The sequence below is a fragment of the Macaca fascicularis genome, chromosome 1 (assembly GCF_037993035.2).
Source record: "Macaca fascicularis isolate 582-1 chromosome 1, T2T-MFA8v1.1".
In the NCBI taxonomy this organism is placed as follows: domain Eukaryota; kingdom Metazoa; phylum Chordata; class Mammalia; order Primates; family Cercopithecidae; genus Macaca; species Macaca fascicularis.
This window is the reverse complement of record NC_088375.1, coordinates 77,727,403-77,752,599: the sequence shown is the minus strand read 5'-3', so window position 1 is coordinate 77,752,599 and position 25,197 is coordinate 77,727,403. Positions and strand designations below refer to the sequence as shown.

The following is a 25,197-nucleotide window of genomic DNA, read 5'->3' as shown; positions in this document are numbered from 1 at the left end:
CTCTTCAATTTTTTTACAAGAGATTGAGAAGAATTGGTGTTAAATTTTCTTTAAATGTCTGGTACAATTTACCAGTGAAGTCATCTGGTCTTGGACTTTCCTTTGTTGAGAGGTTTTTGATTATTGATTCAATCTCCTGACTGGTTATAGGTCTGTTCAAATTTTCAGTTTCTTCGTTATTCAGTCTTGTTAGGGTGTATGTTTCTAAGAATTTATCAATTTCTTGTAAGTTATCCAATTTGTTGGTGTATAATTGCTCATAGTAGTCTCTTACTCTTTTTAATTCTGTGGCATTAGTTGTAATGACTGCTCTTCCATTTTTTATCTGAGTTTTCTCTTTTTTTTTTCTTAGCCTAGCTAAAGGTTTGTCAATTTTATTGATGTTTTTCAAAAAAGTGTTGCTGATTTTTAAAAATTATCTATTTTATTTATGCTCTAATCTTTATTTTTCCCTTTCTTCTGCTGAAATTGAGCTTAGTCTGTTCTCCTAGTTCTTTGAGGTTGGTTTGTTAGTTTGAGACTTTTCCTCTTTATTAATGTAGGGGTTTATTGCCAAAACTTTCCTCTTGGTAATGCGTTTTTTGCTGCATCCTGTAAGTTTTGGTACATTTTGTTTTATGTCCATTTGTTTCAAGATGTTTTCTAATTTCCCTTTGATTTCTCTTTTGACCCACTGGATATTCAAGAATGTGTTGCTTAATTTCCACATATCTGTGGAGCTTCTAGCTTTCCTTTTGCTGTTGTTTCTAGTTTCATTCATTGTGGTTGAAGAAGATACTTGGTATGATTACAGTCTTCTTAAGTTTGTTCTACATATGTCTGTTAGGTCCATTTTATCTATAATGTTCTTCAAATTTGCTGTTTCCTTATTGTTTTTCTGCCTGGATGCTCTATCCATTATTGAAAGTGGGGTATTTAAGTCTCCTATTATTACTGCATTTGTGTCTATTTCTCTTTCAGTTCTGTCAATGTTTGCTTTATATATTTAGGTGCTGTGATGTTGGGGATGGATATAGTTATAATTGTCATATCTTCCTGGGTCAATTGACCCTTTTATGATGAAATAATGTCTTTCTATATCTCTTGTGATAGTTTTTGACATTATGTAATAATAAATGTCAACTGACCAGGAAGACATGACAATTATAAATTATAGTTTATGAAATATCGGTTGCTTGAGTTTGGTTAGATTCATTTGTAAAATTGTCTAGGGCCTATACCCTTTTGGTGTGGGATAGGAGCAGATTTTTGAATGACTTTTTAGTTTCCTTAATGGCTATTGGTATGTTCAGGTTTTCTATTTATTTTTACTTTTCAGTCAATTATGGTAATTTATATTTTTTAGGCATTTGTATATTTCATTTTCCAAATTTATTTTAGTAAACTTGTTCATAGTGTACTCATGTTTTTAAATCTCTACCGATGTATAGTTACCAGCGCCTTTGTTCTCATATTGCTTATTTTGCCTTTTCTTTTTTGCTGTTGTGATTTGGTGCAGATTGTTTTATGAGACTTTTCAAAGAATAAACTTCTATTTTTATTGTTTGACTCTTCTTTTTTGTTTATTTAATAGTTCTGCTTTGGCCATGTTAAGGTTTGTATGCCTGCTTGACATCCAAGTGGAGATTTTAAGTAGGCAGTTGGATATCCAAGTCTGGAGCTTACAGAAGAGGTCAGAGATGGTGACATAAATTATGAGAATGATCAGCATAGAAATATTATTAAAAACTATTGGGCTAGATGAGATCACCCAGGAAATAATGTGGATCAGTGCTTCTCAAAACTGTCTGTGGGGAAGGACCAGTTTTATTTTTCTAATCCAATCTGATGCAAACCAATACTTTGTAAAATACAATGGTATAAATCATTATAAAAATGAAATATAAACTATTAAAAAAACTATCAAATTCAAGCCTAATTTTTTATTCTTAGATACAAGACTATAAACATATACTGTCAAATTGTGATTAGAACTTTCTAAAGGCTTAGTCAGTTTCTGTATTTCTGTCATTGCAGTCTGGTAACAAACAGTTAATGGACTGACACTGGCATGCATACCAAGGCTTTGAGTGACACTGTGTGCATGGAAAAGAGAAGAGAATCAAGGACGGAGCCCTGGGGCACTCTGACCTTTGGCGATCTGGTAGTTGGGGGAGGAGCCAACAAAAAAGCTGGAGGAAGAGCAGCCATGAGGTAGGAGGAGAACCAGGCAAGTTTACAGTCAGGGAGGGATGGAGAGCATAGTGTTTCTAGGAGGAGGCAGTGGTCAGACGTTTCAAATGCTACTGAGTGGATTGGGTTGGGTAATACAAGGACAAAGCATTGATCATTGACTTTGTCAATATTTGACAAATATTAGGGATGAAAGTCCCTTTAGAATGACTTGGAGAGAGGATGAGAAGGGAGAAAGTAGAGCCAAGTACAGACAGCTTTTTCTAAAAGTTTTACTCTGGTGGAGATTAGAAAAATAGGGCTACGATTGGAAGAAGATATGGGGTCAAGAGAAGGCATTTTGTTTAAAAAACACAAGGGATAAATATTGTATGATTCCATTTATGTGAGGTCCTTAGATTGGTGAAATTCATAGAGGCAGAAAGTAGTATGGTGGTTGCCAGGGGCTGGGAAAGGAGGGAATGAAGAGTTAGTGTTTAAAGGGTCTTCAGTTTTGGTTTAGGAAGATGAAAAACAAAATGGATAGTGGTGGTGATTGTGCAACAATGTGAATGTGCTTAATGCCACAGAACTGTGCATCTAAAAATGGTTAAAGGGTTAAAATGGTAATATCGTAAATTTTATGTTACATATACTTTACTACAATAAAAGACATATTATATATGAAATATTAAGTGATACTTTTATGTGGATGGAAATAATTCAGTAGAAAAGAAACTGATGGTGCAGGTGACCCCCATTCAGAAGCAGTTTTACTTCAGTGGCTTTCATGTTGGGAAATTACAGTCTGAGTCCCAGTCTGTGAGCAGGGTCTGGTGGTGGGTGCGTCCTCATCTGTTTTCCAAAAAAGCAGCTTGTTTCTCGTGGTAACTCCGGCCTTCATTCTTGTGTGTGCAAACAAGGCTGGTGGCTTTGTGTAAAAAACCTGGTTTGGGTTAGTTCCTTTCTTCCTGAGAAAGTTGAAATTCCACTACCCATTGTCTGCTGTGTGTATTGAATTGAGGCTTGAGTCTTTGCAGACTTATTATGCAGAGCTAAAGGTAATAAAAGGTAATAATTAATATTAGTTGAGTAAACTGTATACCAGGTACCTTACACTTACCCCCCATAAGCTTCACAAGAGCCCTATGAAGTAGGTGTTTTTATTAGTATGACCAGTTTACAGATGTGGAAACTGAGGCACAGCGATGTTAAGTAATTTGCCTATCGTCATACATTCAGAACATAGGAAGTGGCAGCTTTGGGATTTGAACTAAGGCAGCCTTACTTCAGAACTCCAGTTTACATAGAGGGTAGATACAGAAGTGTGAATTCATCATAACATCAGCACTATGTTTACATTGTGGGTAGTGGATTTTGTTTTAGCAAAATATGATTTATCACATTAAAGTAATGTCATTCACTTAATTTTTTTGTTGGCATTACATTTCTATATGTGTTTCTTTTTAGAGCTATAAATGATCTAAAATATATAACCTAATTTTATGTTTTTGCATATTTGCTTAATATTATAATAAAATATTATTTTAACCAACAATGGAAGTCTTAAAAACTTTTTGTCCTTAGAGTTTAAGTTAAAAAACCATAATGGTGTAGTTTTTTTAAGAAAAAAATTTTTCTGGAAGAAAGAGGATCTTTGTTTTTTTTTCTTAGTTCCCTGAGAATTAACCAGACTTCTGTTTGTAGAGAGGAATTAGTGTATGACTTAACAGAACTGTTCTCATTTGACCTGAAAAGACTGTATTTGAGGGACTTTCTGAGACCTGTTCAAAGGCTTCAGCTGCCTGGGTAACCGAGCAATGTAGAAGCAGAATTCCAGTTTTGAATTGCTTCCCAAGGCAGGCTTTATTTAGTTCAGGGAGAGATGGAATGCACTGTGATTCTTAAAGAAACTTGGTGTGATCTTGCATTGCGATAACAGATTTGTGAGACACTTTTCCATGGGCATTTTCTTAGAGGAAAAAAACCCACCAACAACAAACAAACCAGTAGATTGCGATGATCTGTTCTGTTTCACGAAGGTTGCAGAAGATGTTAAAAACAGGAGCAACTAGATGACAGACTGTGAAGTTGACCAGGGACCTTTGTATTGCTCCATTATGTATTCATTCCTATTCCTAACCAACTTAGTGCAACAATGTGCCTTACTTTTTGGTGTGGGGGTCAGGAGTCATAGCTGTTACTGTAGCCCTATAACAACCTTGTAAGTGTTGAATACAAAATGAACATCATTTTCACAGGCTTTTAGGTTGACTCCTTGGTGACAATGAAAAGGTTTAATCTGAGCTCACAAAATTTCTCCTAGACACTATAATAAAGTTTTACCACTCCTATAAGGTCTGCTTTGAATTCCAGTTTACCCTGTCAAATAATGGGAAATCATTAAATATTTCCTGAATGAATTAACGAATGATACTTTCATTCCTATCTGATACTTTCCAATATTATTTTGGAATATTATTTGACAGGGGAGTATATACTTTTTAATTTTGATCCTTTACTGTCAGATATTTCATGCCTTGAAAAACCCTAATTCTGAGCTAGAATTCTTCATAGCATGTGAATAAGATAATAGAAAAAAAAAATATTACATGTCTTAACAGTAACCACATTTGTTAATAACATGTCTGGGTTAAGCACTTTTTTTTTTTTTAAATCGTAAATCATGGTCATCTTATCTCCAACCCAGCTGCTAAAAGCAAAAGCACAAGTGAGTTATTACTTGCTGGTTTTTCACAATAAGACTTAAACAGGTAATCAGTTGCAAAGGAAAGAGGAAAATCTGAAAGAAAAGTTGGAGTTCCTGCTTATTGCCTTTTGCTGTGATAAAGTATTAAAGACTAGTGATAACAAAGGCAGAGTGATGACACCCAGCATCTGCAAGATTGGGATAATAAAACTACCGCTCTGATAAGATTAAGTGCAAATTCACAAAAAGCATATAATTATTTAAAAACCAGTAAACACATACAGAGTGCTTAGTACATTCCAGACATTCCTTGTCTTAAGGTGTTCACAGTTTAAACTCATTCAGTTCCTACAATGATTCAGTGAGGCAGGTCATTGAATGATGAGGTCATCATCATTTATTCCTCTTTGATAGATGAGGATGACTGAACCATAGGGAAATGAATTTGCCTGAATTAATCAGCTAGTAGGTGACAGAGCCAGGACTTGAACCTAGGTGGTCTTGCTCCAGAGCTCACACTCTTGACTATGAGGCTAACACTGCTTCTCAAAAGATGGCAGCAAATGTATGAAATGTTGGTTATCCTCAAATATCATTGATGACCCAGATCTCACAATCTATGCTTTGGAAAAAATTGAAACACTTTTATTGTGATAAAGTCCTTCTTATTATCCTTAATCCCAAGGAGTTAGAAAGGATGCAGGCATTAATGCCAGTAAATTACCTTTAGATTTCTGTTTGGAATTTGCCATTTAAATGTGGAAAGGCAATCATTATCTATAAATTTTAGCAGCTAATATTTACTGTAAGTGCACATAGAAAAGTGCACATAATAAGTCAGATAAAAATCTGGCATCAGACAGAGAGAAAAGCAAAATAACTTAAAAGAGACCTAGAGTTCATCATGCACTTTTTGCTACATTATTTAATCTTAGGGCATTGTTTCATTCATGTTTTCTTCTGTTAAAGATCAGCTAGAGCAATAGCTATAAAGAATTTCGAATATTAAGGTAATAATTTTTATGGTACTTTTATTCTAGAAAGACTACAAAAAGTTTCCAAGAGATAGACTGAAATCTTGAGTATTAAGATCTCTTCATGTTTCAGAATATAGAAAATTTGCATTCAGCTTTAACTAGTCCCTGAACAAATATAATTTTGTTTGGGAGACATAATTTAATTCACAGACAAAACAGGGTGAAGATGCAGATGCCATTAAAAAAATCACCCAAATAATGAACATGGTAAATAAGGCAGGTATTTCATTATATAAGAGAAAAATGAATTCATTTTATGTGGTTATTGGTTTCCCAGTAACAGCATTGAGATAAATGTAATGCTATATAGATATTTACTTTTGATTTGCAAGGCAGCTGAGAACATCATCCAAACATTTTGCTGCAGTGGCTAAAAGAAAATAAATCATTGATAGTGGTTATTGCTTGTAGGAGTATTATGTTAGGCAAATAAACTTTTAATTACAATTTTTTTACGGACATCATAATCTCATTACATTTCTCAAAACTTTTAGATTAGTCATGGTTGCCTGATGCTACTTAAAGGAGGCAATTTTCAATTTGTAGTTAATAAATAAGAGACTCACTACTCAATTTCAAACTTGAAATATATTTAAAAGAAAACATTTCATTGCCAAACTGTCAATGTACTTTTTCAGTGATTTAACTTTCTCTTGTAGAACCAGTAACATATTTGGTATAATATTAATGAGAATGTTACAGATTAAATATTTAACTTGAGCACATTTATTTACTTTCATAGTATCAATTTTGTGTCATATAACATACATCAAATTATACATCAAATTAACATGAAAGTGACGTGGAATTTGTGAGTTCAATAATTTTTTTCTAAATGTATAAAATGAATTAGAAACAAATTAAAGAATATAAAATTCAATGTCTTCTTAAACACCTGTTTATTTCCTTAGAAATCTAGTATTTCTCATGAGAAATATCGTATCATCTGGAATAGGTTAGCATGACATTAAAAGCTAAAAATATGTAATCCTCAGAACAATTTTCTCTTAGTTCAGGAATGGTCAGTTGTAATAGCCTTGTCAACATCTCTCCATTTACGCTTTTCAGGATAATTTTCTATGTATTCTCTTTATTCCTGAAGTCCTGAATTTATACATTCTACAAAACTGAATAGAGTCCTTTAAAATTTTTTGAACATATTCCTCATTTTCTCATCTAATGCCCTTAAGCTGAATAGTGGAGTTATACTTAGTTTTGTTTTGAATATCCTTAGCTAGAGCGAAATGTCTTTACAATGACTATGACTGAATGGCTCAACATTTTAAATTGTGAACAACTCATCAGCTTACCTAATTAGTTGTATTGTAATTCAATATTTATATTCCCTTAATATTTTTCCCTTTAGTTGTCTTCCAAAAATCGGAATAGTTATTTGATAATTTTTATACATAAATAAAATAATCTTTCTGATTATAGTTTAGATTGTAAGTTATAAAAACATATTTATAACATAATACATTAGTATGTTAATGGATTCAGTCACAAGGAGTTAACTTTTTAATTCTTGCAGGAAAAAAAATGAAGACTTTTTAATATCAAATGTTAACTTTTCAAACTCTAGTCGTTAGTAATTAGAATACTTCTGTTTTTATAAGTGGCACAAGAACTTTGTAAATTCTCAAGATGCAGAGAAACATTTCTGGAAAAGATCGATTTGGAAGGTATTTTTGAAGAGCCTATTCCTTAATTAAGTGCCAACATAGTGACTACAGACTCTGAAATTTGGTCTAGAATTATGTCCCATGTGAGCTAATGTCATGTTTTCTATTTTACAGGTTTGTCAAAGGAATAATCTAAGCAAAACTGGCATTTCCAAGGTTGAATTTAAAAGGAGTGGGCTATTTTACACATATATAAGTGTGGAGCTTGAATTTGTCTGAGCAGTCATTCACGTTTATTAACGTATAGTGTAAGAACAAAGAAAGGAAGCATTTGAATGAACAACTGATTAGCAATTATCTTAGTAATTTTTTGACATGAAAATGTTTAGTATATGGCAATATGAAACCAGCTAAGTTGCTGACATAAAGAAAGCATAAGAGATGATCTAAAAATCAACAAAAAAATTGTCCAAGGTCTTCTCAAATTTTGAATTTCATAGTGCTTATCCCCCTCCATTAAATAATTTCTAGGAAATTCTTTTCCTGGAGTTTTGACAGCCTATAATTTTTAAAAGAGTTTGCCTATTAGTGTATTACATTTATTGATATTTGTTAAGCACCTTAATTTCATCTTCATCAGCCTGAAACATCCTCTTCATTTCACGTAATTTCTACTGTAAGAAAAGTATATATTATATACACATACATGTTGCCTCTATTTCCTTAAGGACACCAAAGTCAAAACATGGATGTGTAAATTAATTTCTCTCAACATAGATAGGGACACTCATCAATCCTTTTATCTCTTGAATTTGTTTTCATATTTTGTTCTGCATCATTTTATGTTTTTATATGAAGTCTTATATCATATGCAAATCATATTGTGTCTAAAAGTTTAGTTTTGTAGGATTGTAAATGATCAGTATGAGCTCTTCTTTCCTTGATGTATGGTCATGGATTGCATTCCTACTGGCATGACCTGACCTTACTCATTTCACTTTGGGGATAGTCTACGAATTTTCCAGAGTTGAGTTAAACATTTATCTCTCTCCTAGGAAAATAGCTTTGCTTCCATTTAAGCATCAAAGCTTAAAATTAGCCTTAACTTTCAGATGATCTGTATTTAATATGTTCTTTGTAAATTTCTTTTGTAGGATCAGGAAAAATAAAAACAGAAAAGGTTAAGAAACGAACACCACGTTCATTCATCTTTAGACACTTTGAAAGGAGAAAAATCTCCAGTCAAGAGATTATTTGATATTTTTAACATATAAACTTGTACTGAATTTAATTTAAAAATAAACAATCTTTTTTTTTGTTTGTTTGAGGGAGAGAGAATATGTCTTTAGAGATAGAAGAGGAAATCTCATTGAAGCAACAGAGATGATTTTTATAAAAAACATTTTTGAACAAAATTTATTAAAAAAATTTTTATTTGTTGTACAATTTTTGGTATTGGTGGTCTGAGTCACTGCTTACAATTGCTTTTAAAAGTAATCTATTGGATGTTTAAAATAAGCATGTTTATCATTTTAAGGAACTGCAGATTCAGATAAAATACTATAACTCATCCAATAAATTATGAAGTTGTTTGCAAGTGATAGCCATGGCGAAAAATAACTGGTAGCCTTATTATTATCATCATCATATTTTTTTATGACTGCATAGTCTTCACCTTGTAGTGCAATGAAAGTTTTTGTAGGTCCTCTTGAATTGGATGCGTTTTTACAAATCCTCCACAGTTAGATAAATACACGGCAGCTGCCAAACCTATAAGGGCTGAATATATCTGCTGAGAAAAATTCTACGCTTTTCTCCTTGGGGCTGCAACAGAGTCTAATGACTTTTGGAAGTTAAAAAAGCAGAAATTCATTCCAAACCTTATCTGTGGCCTGGAGGCCCCCCCATATGTCCAGGATCTAGAATATACAGCAAATGAAATCTTGTTTGAGTATGAAACAGCAATGGTGCCTTTATTCTTGGACAAATCAGCAACAGAAAGGGCTTTAACTTGCTGCTGCCCCATTTGTTGTACCCCAAAGACAGAGAACCAGTAATCCCTTGTTTTTTTCCAGCCCCCCAATATCTGTTTTCTAGAAGGCACTTGGTAGGCTAATAAACACTAGCATATAATGTTATAATATATTATATTGTTTATAATTTGCTGAGATTTAATACGCTGCTTCCTCTCAGAAATTTGCAGGCTCATTATAGACAATGATGTAAAAAGAGGGGCTTCTGAAGTGTGAAATTTCTGGGATCACTGGGTCAGTCCAGAAGGGCCAGCGTTAGGTGAGGAGAGTGAGGCTGAATCATGCAAGTGCAGGCTCTAATTCAGTTTTTATTAAAATTTTTGATATTTCCCTCATCATGATTTCTCTGTTAATTTTTTATTTTTGAAAAGATTGCATCAAAATGTTATTTATCTTGATTACTAAGTTTTTGGACACATCCTTAAATTCTGCACGCCAACCCCGCTACCCCCAAGTTCAGTGCCTTACTTGCTTCACCCCAGTCCTTGCCCATTCAGGAGGAAGTGATCTTTTTTGGGGGTGGTGGAAGGGAGGTATCCACCATTCCCAGTATTCTAGATATCACAGTGCAAAGTTGCCACCCAGTCCACCTTCCCAACTGAACTCGATGGTCACCGATAAATAGTTTCACCAAGTCTATCACAAGTACGCTGCGTAGGGCAACTGAACTGGAAACTTGCCACGAGTCCAGTGATGTTGGAAAGGTTTAATGGGTTCATGTAACAAGGGAGGAGGAGGTCCACGGGTTCAAAGGATCATAAAATAATAAAGTCATGTAACATTTTTGAATTACTCTAATAAAAAAATAAAAGACTTACCATATTGCCATGATATCTGTAGCCCCGGAATGATATTTCACTTTACATAGCTAAGTGCTCAGTAGTCATTATTTTTAACATTTTAATTCGCTGGCTTTTTCTGGTAGGATGAAATAGATGTAACCAGGTTGGAGATAATATGTCCTAAAAAGCATAGGATTTAATATTCACTTTCCAGAGAGACAAATGAGGGCTTCCAGTGTGTGCCTCAGTTGCCTTGGGTGAGAGCTGAAGGCTCAGTACTCCCAAGCCTGGAGTGTGATCAGATTTCAGCCTTCAAAGGTCAGCATCTGAGGCTTCTGAAGTGCAGTATTTGGAGTGCTTTTGAAGCTTATGACAGGCAAGAAGAATAGTTTACTTGTGTTCAGCAACCCTGAGGATTCATAAGCAGTGCTGTTTTGAGTTGAACCTATAATGTGTTTTGGTGGAGTTTGTTTTCCTTCTGTAGATCAGTTTCCTGGTTTTAACAAAATAGGAAACCTAAATAGGGAAGCTCTTAACTGCAGCTGGGCAAGAAGACAGGACTACAGAGGGGATAATCTGGGTAAAAACCAAAAGTTTAAATTCATTGATAACTTTGCTTTTATATATGAAAATAGATCCCCAACTAATATAGGCTTTTAGTTTCGTTTCAGTATGACTGAGACATCTTCATCATTGTGTTTATGAAGGATTAAAATCTTGAGGGGGAAGGGTCTAATAGATTCATTTAAGAGCTGCCTAGAACTCATTGTGGAAGGAACCTGGCTACAAATAATTAGCCAGTTTCATAGTGATTCGTGCTTGATTAACAATGGTGACGGCAGCCATGCATACTCTTTATTTTTCTACTTCCACAAAAGTCAGAGAAAAGGAATAAACTAACCCTATATTAGGAGATAACTTTCTGTCATGTTTATAAAAAGCATTAGGATATATTAGAAATAAAACTATGATAAATGTAGCTTTTCTTGATATCCTTTTCATGGGAAATTTTGTGTTTGTGTGTTTAAAGATTTCCCCCCGATACATAGGGTTTTAAAACAGATTTCATAATGACTTTTGAACCTTGAGTATACTGAAATTGGATAGAAATTCAGCTAAAATCCTCGTACTTTATTTAATAAGACCTTCAAATTCGTATTTTAAAATTAAGAAAATTATTTGTTTTAATACATATTAGCTGCCAAACACATAAATAAGAGTAACTGATATAATTGGAGTGTTTTCTTTTAATTGTGTCATTTAAGCAGCACTATTAGGCAACACTTCTGTCTAGGAAAAGCAAAGTCAAAACGCCTAGAGTTAATATGTGCAATGGAGAAACGTTCATTAATCTTGTAATCCCTTGCAAGTGTCCATAAGGTTGTAAAAATGTTTATACAAAAACTCCCCATTTGTTTTTTTATTTTTCTATATTTGAACTTTTCATTATTCCATACTGATTTGTTTGCTTTTTTCAAGATGGAGTCTCACTTTGTCTTTCAGGCTGCAGTGCAGTGGTATGATCTCGGTTCATTGCAACCTCTGCATCCCAGGTTCAAGTGATTCTTCTACCTCAGTCTCCCAAGTAGCTGGAATTACAGGTGCGTGCCACCATGCCTGGCTAATTTTTGTGTTTTTAGTAGAGATGAGGTTTCACCATGTTGCCCAGGCTGATCTTGAACTCCTGTCCTCACGTGATCTGCCTACCTTGGCCTCCCAAAGTGCTGGGACTACAGGAGTGAGACACCGTGCCCAGCCATGATGTTTAAGATGAATAGACATTTAAAAATGAAGTTTTATCCTTCTCAATATATTTAAGTACTAATATCAAAATAACAATACTTCTTTTTATGGCATGTACACTTTCCTTTTTTGGGCTTGTTTTCCATTAGGTAGGTTTTTGTGATTTAGCCTTGGAAACTAGCCACCACTACTATGGGAAGATGAAGCAAACTTTTAGAACGTAACATTTGCATTAGGAATGACTCTATTTGTTATAAGGAATCATGGACCCCAGGATAGTCAGGTTTTCTCACTGAAGTTGCAAAATGAGCTCAGTTTAAGGCCATTTTCCCCATGAGATGGTGGTACCTTGGTTGGTTGGACCTAGATGACATAGTTTGAGTGTATTAAATTCTCTGTCATTAACCATTAAGATACAGCAGAACGATTGATACACAGAACAGTTTTAAAATAGCTCAGAGAAACAGGGAAGTAGGGCAATAATCAGAATTTTAAAAGTCAACATTACGAATGGGATTAACTTTAATCATGTTAGGCTAGATGGTCAATTGATTTACAAAATGCAGTGACTCACTTAAGGTGTTAATTCAATATGTCAAATGGATTAAGCTGGCCTGAGATCCTGGGAGTCACAAAGGAAACTATGTTTTGAACAAGTTTAGTTTCACGAACTTTGTTTGCCTTTTGTTTTAAATAATTGAAAGGGTTAGTTAGAAATAGCTCTGTTTATTAGCCATTATTCATGATTAGTCATTAATGTCTTTACCTCATATACATATTGGGCATCGATATATTTGAGTTATGATGAATTATAGTATCAACCCCAAATGAGATTAGGGAGACTATAATTTTTAAGTTTTAGTAACACAGATTAATTTGGTATTGGTCATCCATAGGTTGATTAGAAAGCAGAGTCAACTGTATGTTATCTATAAGAAATACACTTTAAGATACAGATAGGGTGAAAATACAAGATGGAAGAAGATATACCATGCAGACACTTCTAAGAAAGCTAGAGTGGCTGCATTAGCACCAGACATATAGATTTCAAATAAAGAATATAACCAGGAATAAAAAAGAGACTTTGCATAATAGTATAGGGGGCAATTAATCAAAAAGACGTCACAATTCTAAATGTGTATGTGGCAAATAACAGAACTTCAAAATACACAGAGGAAAAACTGACAGAACTGAAAAAGTAAATAAATTCACACTGTAGTTGGAAACCTCAACATTTACTTTTTGACAAGTGATAGAAGAAATTGTCAGAAAGTCACCAAGTATATAGAAGACCTAAACAACACTGTCAGCCAACTTGACCTAATTGACATTTGTGGAACATTTCATCCCTTCAAAAATTTTATCTTATTTTCAACCACACGTAAATGTTGATCAAGATAAACCATATACTGGGCAAGAGAGCAAGTTTCTTTAAATTTAAAAAGCTTGATTTCATACGCAGTATGTTATCTGACTACTATGAGATTAAATTAGATAGTAGTAGTAGAAAATTATGTGAAAAACCTCTCCATATTTGAAAATTAAGCAACGCGGTTCTAACTAACCCAGGGAGGGAAAAAACCACATTGTTTTGTAACCTGCTGTATTTACTTAACAGTATGTTTTAATGTGTTGATGATTCTGTTGTATAGAGGTACCATAATTTACTTAGCTGATTCACAGAGGCTGCCCATTGAGGTTGTTTCTTAGTTTTTGCTTTTGTAAAGAAATGTTGCTATGAACATTATTTACACTATTGACTCCTTTCTTGATTATTTATTTAGGAAAAATTCTTAGGAGTCAACTTTTTTTTTTTTTTTTTGCCAGAGTCTCACTCTGTCGCCCAGGCTGGACTGCAGTGGCACGATCACACTTCATTGTAATCTCCACCTTGCAGGCTCAAGCGATCCTCTTACCTCAGACCCCCAAGTAGCTAGGAATCCAGGCACATGCCACCATACCAGCTAATTTTTTTTTTTTTTTTTGGAGAGACAGGGGTAGGGTTTTGCCATTGTTGCTTAGACTGGTCTGGAACTCCTGAGCTCAAGGTATCCTCCTGCCTCAGCCTCCCAAAGTGTTAGGATTACAGGCATGCGCCACTGCGCCCAGCCAAGTCAATTATTTTGACCAATTTCTGATCTAAGTGTCTTTGATACATATTGCCAAATATCTTTGGAAATTGTACCAATTTCCTCTCTCAGCGGCAGTTTATTAGCATTCTTGTTTCCCTGTATCCTGAATAACACTAAACATTATCTGTTTAGATGTAAGGTGTGAGGTAGCAATCTAACTAGTTAGCCAGTTCACTTACTGCATTTCAGGAAATACCTTTTTTATTTGAAAGAACGATTGACAGACAAACTATGGTTACTCATACTTCGGTATTTCACAGATACGTTCTTGAAATAAAAAAAGTGAGTATGTCACTTCAAGGAAAATAACTGACAGTATTTATTAGCAAAGATAAAATTCAACCTTTCAACTAAAAATTAATATTCTGAAGAACTTGTTTCGCCCATCTTGATCCCATATTTCTGTATTTTCCTAAGAGTGCTGGGGATATTAATGAATTTGATTTGTTGATATTGCATATTGAAATACATCAATATTTGAAATACCTGCATAGCTCAAAGAATCAATCTTTCCCAGTTTATTGGTATTCATAACATAAGTTTCCTTGATTCTCAGACCTTAGAATTCAGACTGGAATTATACCACTGGCTTTCCTGGCTCTTCGACTTGCAGACAGCAGACCGTGGGACTTCTCAGCCTCTACAATGGCATTAGCTAATTCCTCATAATAAATCTGTTTATATCTATCTATATCTATATCTATATCTATATATTGGTTCTGTTTCTCTAGAGAGCCCTGATTAATGCAACCAAGGTTATCACAAAATTTTACGTGGGTAAAAGGTTCGTTTAAAGTGCAAGATGGGCAAATGATTTTTAATATTTCAGAATATGGAAAGCTTGTTGTTTATGGTTTCAGATTCTGCATTGCAACTAACCATACAGAAATGATCATTTATTGTGTTTTGGTATGTTTTACCAATGAAGAATATTGACGATTGTCTGAAAAGTCTATTAAAAATCTCCTCCTCTTTCCAACTGCAAATCTGTGTGAGGCCACGTGTTTTTCATACACTTCAGACTTCAATCAAAACAACATATTGAATGCAGAAGCAGATAAAAGCGGTTTTCTATTAAGCCAGATATTAAATAGATTTCCAAAATGTAAAACAATGACACTTTCTTACAAATATTTTTTGGGTGTAAATATGGTCATCGCTCTTAAAATATGTTACTTACGCTAACATACATAGAGTTTATTATATCTAAAGAATTTAAAAACTATTTTAAAATACCTTAATTTAATTTCTAATATGGCAAATACCCACAAAAATAGAAAATCTTTGGTGTTTTTAGTCATTTTGTGTGTAAAGAGAGTTCTGATACCTGAAAAGTTTGAGACAACTGAAAATGATACTTTAGTATCTTTGTGCCAACTGTCTACCGTGAAGCAGGTCCAGTTGGTATAACATTATACATGTACTGGGTCAGGGCAAGGTTCTGTGAAGTGTTAAGAAGATCAAGATCCCTGTAGACTATATTATCACAGAAAGCAGGACAATTAACTTTACCCTGAAACAAGCTATGTAAAGATAAACTGATTTTGATCCTTGCTTTTGGCTATTGGTAAGTTTTCATCACATTGACAAATACATTCAAAGTGACAGGGTCTGTGTTGATTGTTCCTGTAAAGATGCAGATTCAACATGGCAGCCATGGTTTGGGCTATCATCTAGTTATGTTTATGGTAGTCCACCATTATCTGTCACCAGCCATCTCCTTTTTTACAGAGGTCAGATAGGTGAATTGAATGAGGCTATAATGAGGCTCACCACTCTTGCATCATTCGGGTTTTCGATGGTGATGACAATCTTGGCTGTCCCTCCAATAATTCAACATAGCTTCTGATTTGCTGCCTTTCAGTTTCAGGGGCTCTCATGTTGTTCCTCCTGCCATAATAACTCTTACTCTCTAGGTCAGGGAACCAGTGTGAGGATTCTGCCAGCTGAAAATTGCATAGTCCCAGTGGAGTCACTGTGAGACAGACTTGGGCCAGAACTCCATTTATTACTTGGCTTTCATTAAGTGTATGTTTTTTTGTTTTTGTTTTTTTTTCTGTGTGTGTATGTGTACATGTGTGTGTGCGTGTGTGTTTGAGATGGAGTCTCGCTCTGTCTCCCAGGCTGGAGCGCAGTGGCGCTATCTCAGCTCACTGCAACCCCCGGTCTCCCAGGTTCAAGTGATTCTCCTGCCTCAGCCTCCTGAGTAGCTGAAACTACAGGTGCGTGCCACCACATCTGGCTAATTTTTTTGTATTTTCAGTAGAGATGGAGTTTCAGCATGTTAGCCAGGCTGGTCTTGATCTCCTGACCTTGTGATACACCCTCCTTGGCCTCCCAAAGTGCTGGGATTACAGGCATGAGCTACCGAGCCTGGCCCCATAAGCCTATGTTATAACCAGAGGACCATAGTGCTCAAAGCAGCTGGTAGAAAAAACAACTGAGATCCTATGTATACTTGTCCTTAAAAAAATTCTGGCCTTTCCACTTTGTTTGGAAGTTTGTAGTTACTCTGTCAAATCATTACAGGTCTTCCTGGGGGAAGGATGGAAAGAATATTTAGAACATATCTGTGCAGTAGTTACAGGGTTGTTCTTCAAGGGCACCTGACTTTGTGCTCAATCAGTGGGCTCTAGGCCTGTGAAGAGATTTAGATCAGGACACTGGATGAGCAACTGTGATATTTCATTGTGAGCAACTGCTGTGAGCCTGTAGGTTGTCATCTCTTCATTTTTTCCTATTATATTACCAGAAATTTTCCAATGTCTTAGGAGCTGTCAGTCTTGTCCCTAAGAATACTGTGATCTATTCCTTTTACTCTAAATCCCTATGTCTTATGGAACTTGACTGCTGCTCTGAGCTTGCTGACCAATAAGGTACAATTATATCTATCTTGCTTCAGTGGTTAAGTGCTGCTACCTGGGATCCACTATTCTGAAATTTCATCTTCTTATTGGATACTAGGGAATCTTAGTTCACGTCAGTATGTCCTACCACCAATTCTGGCTTGCAGAGTCACTGCTGAACTTCTCACCAGTATACTCCTTACGGTGTTAGCAAGGGAAGTGTCTTTTGGGTTCTCCAAGAGAATGTGGAAATATGGTAGGTTCTCAGGTTTTAAATAACATTTCTACCTCTCCAAGGCTTCTAATCTCTCTATTTCAGTGCCCAAGAAATTCTCACATTTCAACTTCATTTACTGTCAGCTATTGTCAAATTCAGTCTTTAAAGAGCCATTCCAGCAAGCTCTCAGGACCAACTATTGTTCCCTGCTGAAGCTTTGAATCCTGAAGAACAGATGGGTGGTGCTTTATCAGAGAATTATCCCCAAACCACATTTATATTCTTCTTACCCAGTCCCCTCTTCTCCAGAATAACACCCTCAGTATCCGCTTCTATGTATGTTCCCTTCATTTCTGCTGATGCATTTTAACACTAGGATCAGTTATTTCCCCAATAATTCTACATAATGAACCACCAAAAAACCTCAGTGATAAACAATAATAAACATGTATTTTTTCCAACATGATTATGGTTGGCTAAGCAGTTCTGCTTATCTGGGCTCACTGGGGGCTTGCTCATGCACTGAGAGTCAGCAGCAAGTCAGTGCTGACTCTCAGTGCTGATAGCTTTGCTGATCTTAGCTGGGCTTGCTGACATATCTGGGGACTTAGTTGCTTGGCTGTGGTCCACATAGCCCCTCATCCTCCAGCAAGCCATCCTAGGATTATTCTCCTGGCAGAAGAGAGGTGCAAGAGTAGAAGTATAGATGGGTGCAAGAGTAGAAGTATAGATGTTGAGGCCTAGGCTCGGAACTGGCACGTGTCACTTATGCTGCATTCTGTTGGCCAAAGCAAGGCATGAGACAAGCCCAGTTTCAACGTCTGTGGGAGTAGACCACATTTTATGATGCGAGGGTCCTCAAAGTCACATGCAAAGGAGGTAGATACAGGAAAGGGAGAATGAGGGCCAATTTGGCAATCAATCATAGTATATCCTCTAGTCAGAATTATTTACATCTTATCCACATTTCTTGCCCTTTCAAGATTCCTCAAAGTCTTATATAATCATCCCCATCCAGGATGTTATGATCAATATCAGGTCTATGGTGGTTTCTTGGATGCATCTCCTTTTGGTCTGAAGCCCTTGGAATAAAAAGACATGTTATCTTCCCCTACATACCCAATGTGCAATGATGAATAGAAACAAAACAACCACAATAAACACTCCCATTCTATAAGAGGAGGCACATAGCAGCCACTGTTTCATGACAGTTCTCAAATCCCAATGGAAAAATGTTTACAGATTCTCTTGGAGTGAGGAGTGTGCCTTGATTTGGCCTTGCTTCTGCTCTTCAGAGTGGTTCGTGGCTGTACCCTCTGTCCCTTCATTCTGCACTCTGAGACATCCTTACTTTTCAATATTACTTGGTCACTTCTAATGAGGGCAGTGGAAATTACATCCTTGATATCCCTAATTGGTCTGAGGCTTCTTTCTGTCTAGGGGAGAAGGAATATTCAACTTCTGGCGTAATAATGATATTTCTAAATTCTTTTATAACTGATTAATTTGTCAAGGCCCAGGCTCCTAGGATTAATGTATTATAAAGAAGAGACAGTTTCCCCCTATGGCCACTGGCCTTGCTCTAATGATAATAGAGGACTTTCAGGTTCTGGGGGCTGTGGAAAGAGGGAAGGGAAGAGAGCAAGGAGAGGAGTTAGATTTGTGGGTTTTTATTCATCCTTTCTGGATGATGCTCTGGAAAGGAGAGGTGTGTAAGATAAGCTAAAGGGAACACCAGTAAACGAGGGGGTTCCTTCCTCACTCTCTGAAAGAAGAAAGTCTCATGGGCTGCTCCTGCATCAAACTTTGGAAAGGCAACATCAGCTTAGTAGCTCAGTGTTGTGAGACAGAGGAGCAGCCTTAAGTCATAGCTTTCTGGAGATTCCCTTGCTTATAGAGGCATGAATTGGACCCACATGTAGCTGAGGTGTGCTGGGCACTTGGGCTAGAGGGGCTTAGTGTACCAGGGCAAGGGGTTCTGTAGCAATGAACTGCAGGGTAGATGGTTCAGGCTAGGGCAGAGTGGGAGTCACAGCTAGACCTCCAGAGGGCCTGTAGTGCCAGGGAGCATGTAGGTGTAACTAAATCATGAAGGGAAGATGGCCCTGGCTTCCAGAGAGCAGTGCCTGTCTCTAAACCAATGGAATGATTATGAGTTCATCTGTTGCAAATGCCAGCATTGTGTCCAACAGGGCTTCTGGCAACTGAGCAGAAGACAAATCTCCCTGGAGGTGGGAAGAGGTGGAGAACATCATGCCTTAGGACTCTGATTCTTTCTCTCTGTCACCAGGCTCCGTGAGCCACACTCCTTCACGATGTTGCCTTGGAGAAGAAAGGTGGGAATGGTATGGAAGACTAAAATCTGAGTGACTGGTCAGTTTTTTCCAAAGAGATTGACATGTACTTAAAGTGTTTTTGAATCATATGGACATTAAGTTATTTTATTCCCATTAACTAGTAGAAGAGGAGTCAGAAGGAAAGTGTGGATTACATAAAGAATAATAACGATGCTTACTAACAGTTACTGAACACTTACTATGCATGAGGAATGTGCCAGACTGAATCACAGTAACCCTCTGCAGTAGTCACTATGGCTGTCCCTATTTTGGTTATGAGGAAATTAAGGCACAGAAAGGCTAGGAAATTTCCCCCAAAGCACACAGATATGAAATGATAGAACCAGAATTCAAAACCAGGCAGTTTGAAACTCAAGCCTATGTTCTTAAATATTTCGTTTGCACCATCAAATTGTAGAATGAGATAAATTTGCAATTCCACTTCATAAATGATCAGTAAGTATTTTGGGATAAATGAATGGTGTGTTGACTACTGGAGGTGGTAGTGGGGATGTGTGTGTGGACATTACAATGAACCCCAGTTATTACCTTCCTGGGTCTTAAAGTAGGGATGAACTTTAACTGTGAATAGTGAATTCAGCCTTGCTTAATATATATAAAACGTATATTTTGATTGTGTGTAAGTAGTTTAGCCTTACAACCAAGGTATTGCCAAAGCAAATACTGAGGATAATAAGAGACAGACTCGTTGACCTTAGGTGTGAGACTCCAATGTAATAACAGCCCATAAAAGCTGCTGAATTGGAATTACCCAGGAGATAGAGCTGTCAGCCAATTTACTCAGCTTAAAGTGATCCCTAAAAGCAATTCTCCAAGGAAGGAGGGGTCAACCTGGGATACTGAGGTGGAAGGGACTGATGAAAAAGACATACTTTGTGTGTGAATTTAGTTTTTGTTGGAAGACTCTCAAATACTTTCAAAGAGCAATCTATATGTGAACAGCTTCCTGCGTAAAACCCATATAACAGCTGAGCCAATTTGAAGAAGGTCCAAGTTTCCTCTTATATTTATTGGGAATTGGAGGAATGAAGTTTGCAAACCCAGCCTTTGCTCCTTAGGATCCCTCATTTCAGGCATATGTCAGCAGTGGGAAGTTTGTGATTTCCTGGAGACCTCCTCAAGGCCTCTGCTCCTAGGAGTGCATGGCAGTGTAGGATAGCAGGACTCCAGTTGAAAACCATGGCGTGAGAACTTCGTGACACATTCACAAGCTTCAATAGCTGATTTGATCAAGTGAAAGAAAGGGTATCAGTGATTGAAGATCAAATTAATGAAATAAAGTGAGAAGACAAGGTTAGAGAAAAAAGAGTAAAAAGAAATGAACAAAGCCTCCAAGAAATATGGGACTATGTGAAAAGACCATATGTACATTTGCTTGGTGTACATGAAAGTGATGGAGAATGGAACCACATTGGAAAACACTCTTCAGGATACTATCCAGGAGAACTTTCCCAACCTAGCAAGGCAGGCCAAGATTCAAATTTAGGAAATACAGAGAACACCACAAAGATGCTCCTTTAGAAGGGCAACCCCAAGACACATACTTGTCAGATTCACCAAAGTTGAAATGAAGGAAAAAGTGTTAAGGGCAGCCAGAGAGAAAGGTTGAGTTGCCCACAAAGGGAAGCCCATGAGACTAACAGTGGATCTCTCGGCAGAAACTCTACAAGCCAGAAGAGAGTGGGGGCCAATATTCAACATTCTTAAAGAAAAGAATTTTCAATCCAGAATTTCATATCCAGCCAAACTAACCTTCATAAGTGAAGGAGAAATAAAATCCTTTACAGATAAGCAAATGCTAAGAGATTTGGTCACCACCAGGCCTGCCTTACAAGAGCTCCTGAAGGAAGCACTAAACATGGAAAGAATCAACTGGTACCAGTCACTGCAAAAAACATGCCAAATTGTAAAGACTATCGATACAATGAAGGAACTGCATAAATTAATGGGCAAAATAACCCGCAAACATCATAATGCCAGGATCAAATTCACACATAACAATATTAACCTTAAATGTAAATTGGCTAAATGCCCCAAATTAAAAGACACAGACTGGCAAATTGGATAAAGAGTCAAGACCCATCAGTGTGTTGTGTTCAGGAGACCCATCTCAAGTGCAAACATGCACATAGGGATGCATAAAGGGATAGAGGAAGATCTACCAAGCAAATGGAAAGCAAAAAAAGGCAGGGGTTGCAATCCTAGTCTCTGATCAAACAAACTTTAAACCAACAAAGATCAAAAGAAACAAAGAAGGCCATTACATAATGGTAAAGGGATCAATTAATCAAGAGGAGCTAACTATCTTAAACATGCACCCAATACAGGAGCACCCAGATTCATAAAGCAAGTCCTTACAGACCTACCAAGAGACTTAGACTCCCACACAATAATAATGGGAGACTTTAACACCCCACTGTCAACATTAGACAGATCAACGAGACAGAAGGTTAACAAGAGTATCCAGGACCTGCATTCAGCTCTGCAACAAGCAGAACTAATAGAAATCTACAGAACTCTCCATCCCAAATCAATAGAATACCAATTCTTCTCAGCACCACATTGCACTTATTCTAAAATTGACCACGTAATTGGAAGTAAAGCATTCCAAAGCAAATGTAAAACAAGAGAAATCACAACAAACTGTCTCTCAGACCATGGTGCAATCAAATTAGAACCATGAAGAACAGAAAACCAAACACCACATGTTCTCACTCATAGGTGGGAACCGAACAATGAGATCACTTGGACTTGGGAAGGGGAACATCACACACCAGGGCCTATTATGGGGAGGGGGGGAGGAGGGAGAGATTGCATTGGGAGTTATATCTGATGTAAAGGATGAGTTGATGGGTGCTGACGAGTTGATGGGTGCAGCACACCAACATGGCACAAGTATACATATGTAACAAACCTGCACGTTATGCACATGTACCCTAGAACTTAAAGCATTAAAAAAAAAAAAAAAGGAAACTCACTCAAAACCACACAACTACATGGAAACTGAACAACTTGCTCCTGAATGACTACTAGGTAAATAACGAAATGAAGGCAGAAATTTCTTTGGTTCAAAAGAAACCAGTGAGAACAAAGACACAATGTACCAGAATCTCTGGAACACATTTAAAGCAGTGTGTAGAGGGAAATTTGTAGCACTGAATACCCATAAGAGAAAAGCAAGAAAGATCTAAAATTGACACCCTAACATCACAATAAAAAAACTAGAGAAGCAAGAGCAAACACATTCAAAAGCTAGCAGAAGGCAAGAAATAACTAAGATCAGAGCAGAACGGAAGGGGATGGAGACACAAAAAGACCTTCAAAAAATCAATGAATCCAGGAGCTGTTTTTTTGAAAAGATCAACTAAATTGATAGACTGCTAGCAAGACTAATAAACAAGAAAAGAGAGAAGAATCAAATAGATGCAATAAAAAATGATAAAGGGGATATCACCATCATTCCCACAGAAATGCAAACTACCATCAGAGAATACTGTAAACACCTCTACACAAATAAACTAGAAAATCTAGAAGAAATGGATAAATTCTTGAACATGTACACTCTCCTAAGACTAAACCAGGAAGAAGCTGAATCTCTGAATAGACCACTAACAGGCTCGCTCTGAAATTGAGGCAATAATTAATAGCTTATAAACCCAAAAAAAGTCCAGGACCAGAAGGATTCACAACTGAATTCTACCAGAGGTACAAAGAGGAGCTGGTACCATTCCTTCTGAAACTATTCTAGTCAACAGAAAAGGAGGGAATCCTCCCTAACTCATTTGATGAGGCCAACATAATTGTGATACCAAAGCCTGGCAGAGACACAACAAAAAAAGAGAATTTTAGACCGCTGATGTGAAAATCCTCAATAAAATACTGGGAAACTGAATCCAGCAGCACATCAAAAAGTTTATCCATCATGATCAAGTCAGCTTCATCCCTAGGGTGCAAGGCTGGTTCAACATATGCAAATCAATAAACGTAATCCATCACGTAAACAGAACCAACGACAAAAACCTCATGATTATCTCAACAGATGCAGAAAAGGCCTTTGACAAAATTCAAGAGCCCTTCATGCTAAAAACTCTCAATAAACTAGGTATTAGGTATTGATGGAAAGTATCTTGAAATAACAAGAGCTATTTATGAAAAACCCACAGCCAATATTATACTGTACAAGCAAAAAATGGAAGCATTTCCTTTGAAAACTGGCACAAGACGAGGATACCCTCTATCACCACTCCTGTTCAACATAGTGTTGGAAGTTCTGGCCAGGGTAATCAGGCAAGAGAAAGAAATAAAGGGTGTTCAATTAGTAAGTGAAGAAGTCAAATTGTCCCTGTTTGCAGATGACATGATTGTATATTTAGAAAACCCCATCGTGTCAGCCAAAAATTTCCTTAAGCTGATAAGCAACTTCAGCAAAGTCTCAGGATACAAAATCAATGTGCAAAAATCACAAGCATTCCAATATACCATTAACAGGCAAACAGAGAGCCAAATCATGAGTGAACTCCTATTCACAATTGCTACAAAGAGAATAAAATACCTAGGAATCCAACTTAAAAGGGATGTGAAGGACCTCTTCAAGGAGAACTACAAACCACTCCTCAACGAAATAAAGGAGGACACAAACAAATGGAAGAATATTCCATGCTCATAGATAGGAAGAATTAATATCATGCAAATGGCCATACTGCCCAAGGTAATTTATAGATTCAATGCTATCCCCATCAAGTTACCAATGACTTTCCTCACAGAATTGGAAAAAAACTACTTTAAAGTTCATACGGAACCAAAAAAGAGCCTGCATTGCCAAGACAATCCTAAGTCAAAAGAACAAAGCTGGAGGCATCACCCTACCTGACTTCAAACTATACTACAAGGCTACAGTAACCAAAACAGTGGGTTACTGCTACCAAAACAGATATATAGACCAACGGAATAGAACAGAGGCCTCAGAAATAATGCTACACATCTACAGCCATCTGATCCTTGGCAAACCTGACAAAAACAAGCAATGGAGAAAGGATTCCTTATTTAATAAATGGGGCTGGGAAAACTGGCTAGCCATAAGTAGAAAGCTGAAACTGGATCACTTCCTTACACCTTTTACAAAAATTAATTCAAGATGGATTAAAGACTTAAATGTTAGGCCTAAAATCATAAAAACCCTAGAAGAAAACCTATGCAATACCATTCGGGACATAGGCATGGGCAAGGACTTCATGACTAAAACACCAAAAGCAATGGCAACAAAAGCCAAAATTGACAAATGGGATCTCATTAAACTAAAGAGCTTCTGCACAGCAAAAGAAACTACCATCAGAGTGAACAGGCAACCTACAGAATGGGAGAAAAATTTTGCAATCTACCCATCTGACAAAGGGCTAAGATCCAGAATCTGCAAATAACTCAAACAAATTTACAAGAAAAAAACAAACAACCCCATCATAAAGTGGGCAAAGGATATGAACAGACACTTCTCAAAAGAAGACATTTATGCAGCCAACAGACACATGAAAAAATGCTCATCATTACTGGTCATCAGAGAAATGCAAATC

General features: G+C 36.6%; 1 long non-coding RNA gene across 1 annotated transcript; it reads left to right on the top strand.

Annotated features, from left to right (window-relative positions):
- Positions 1-2,071: 2,071 nt before the first annotated feature.
- Positions 2,072-15,195, top strand: LOC123572417 (uncharacterized). The gene is made up of 3 exons (XR_006696974.2): positions 2,072-2,193; positions 11,839-11,936; positions 14,767-15,195. It is a non-coding gene; the product is annotated as an uncharacterized lncRNA (long non-coding RNA).
- The last annotated feature ends 10,002 nt before the right edge of the window (positions 15,196-25,197 follow it).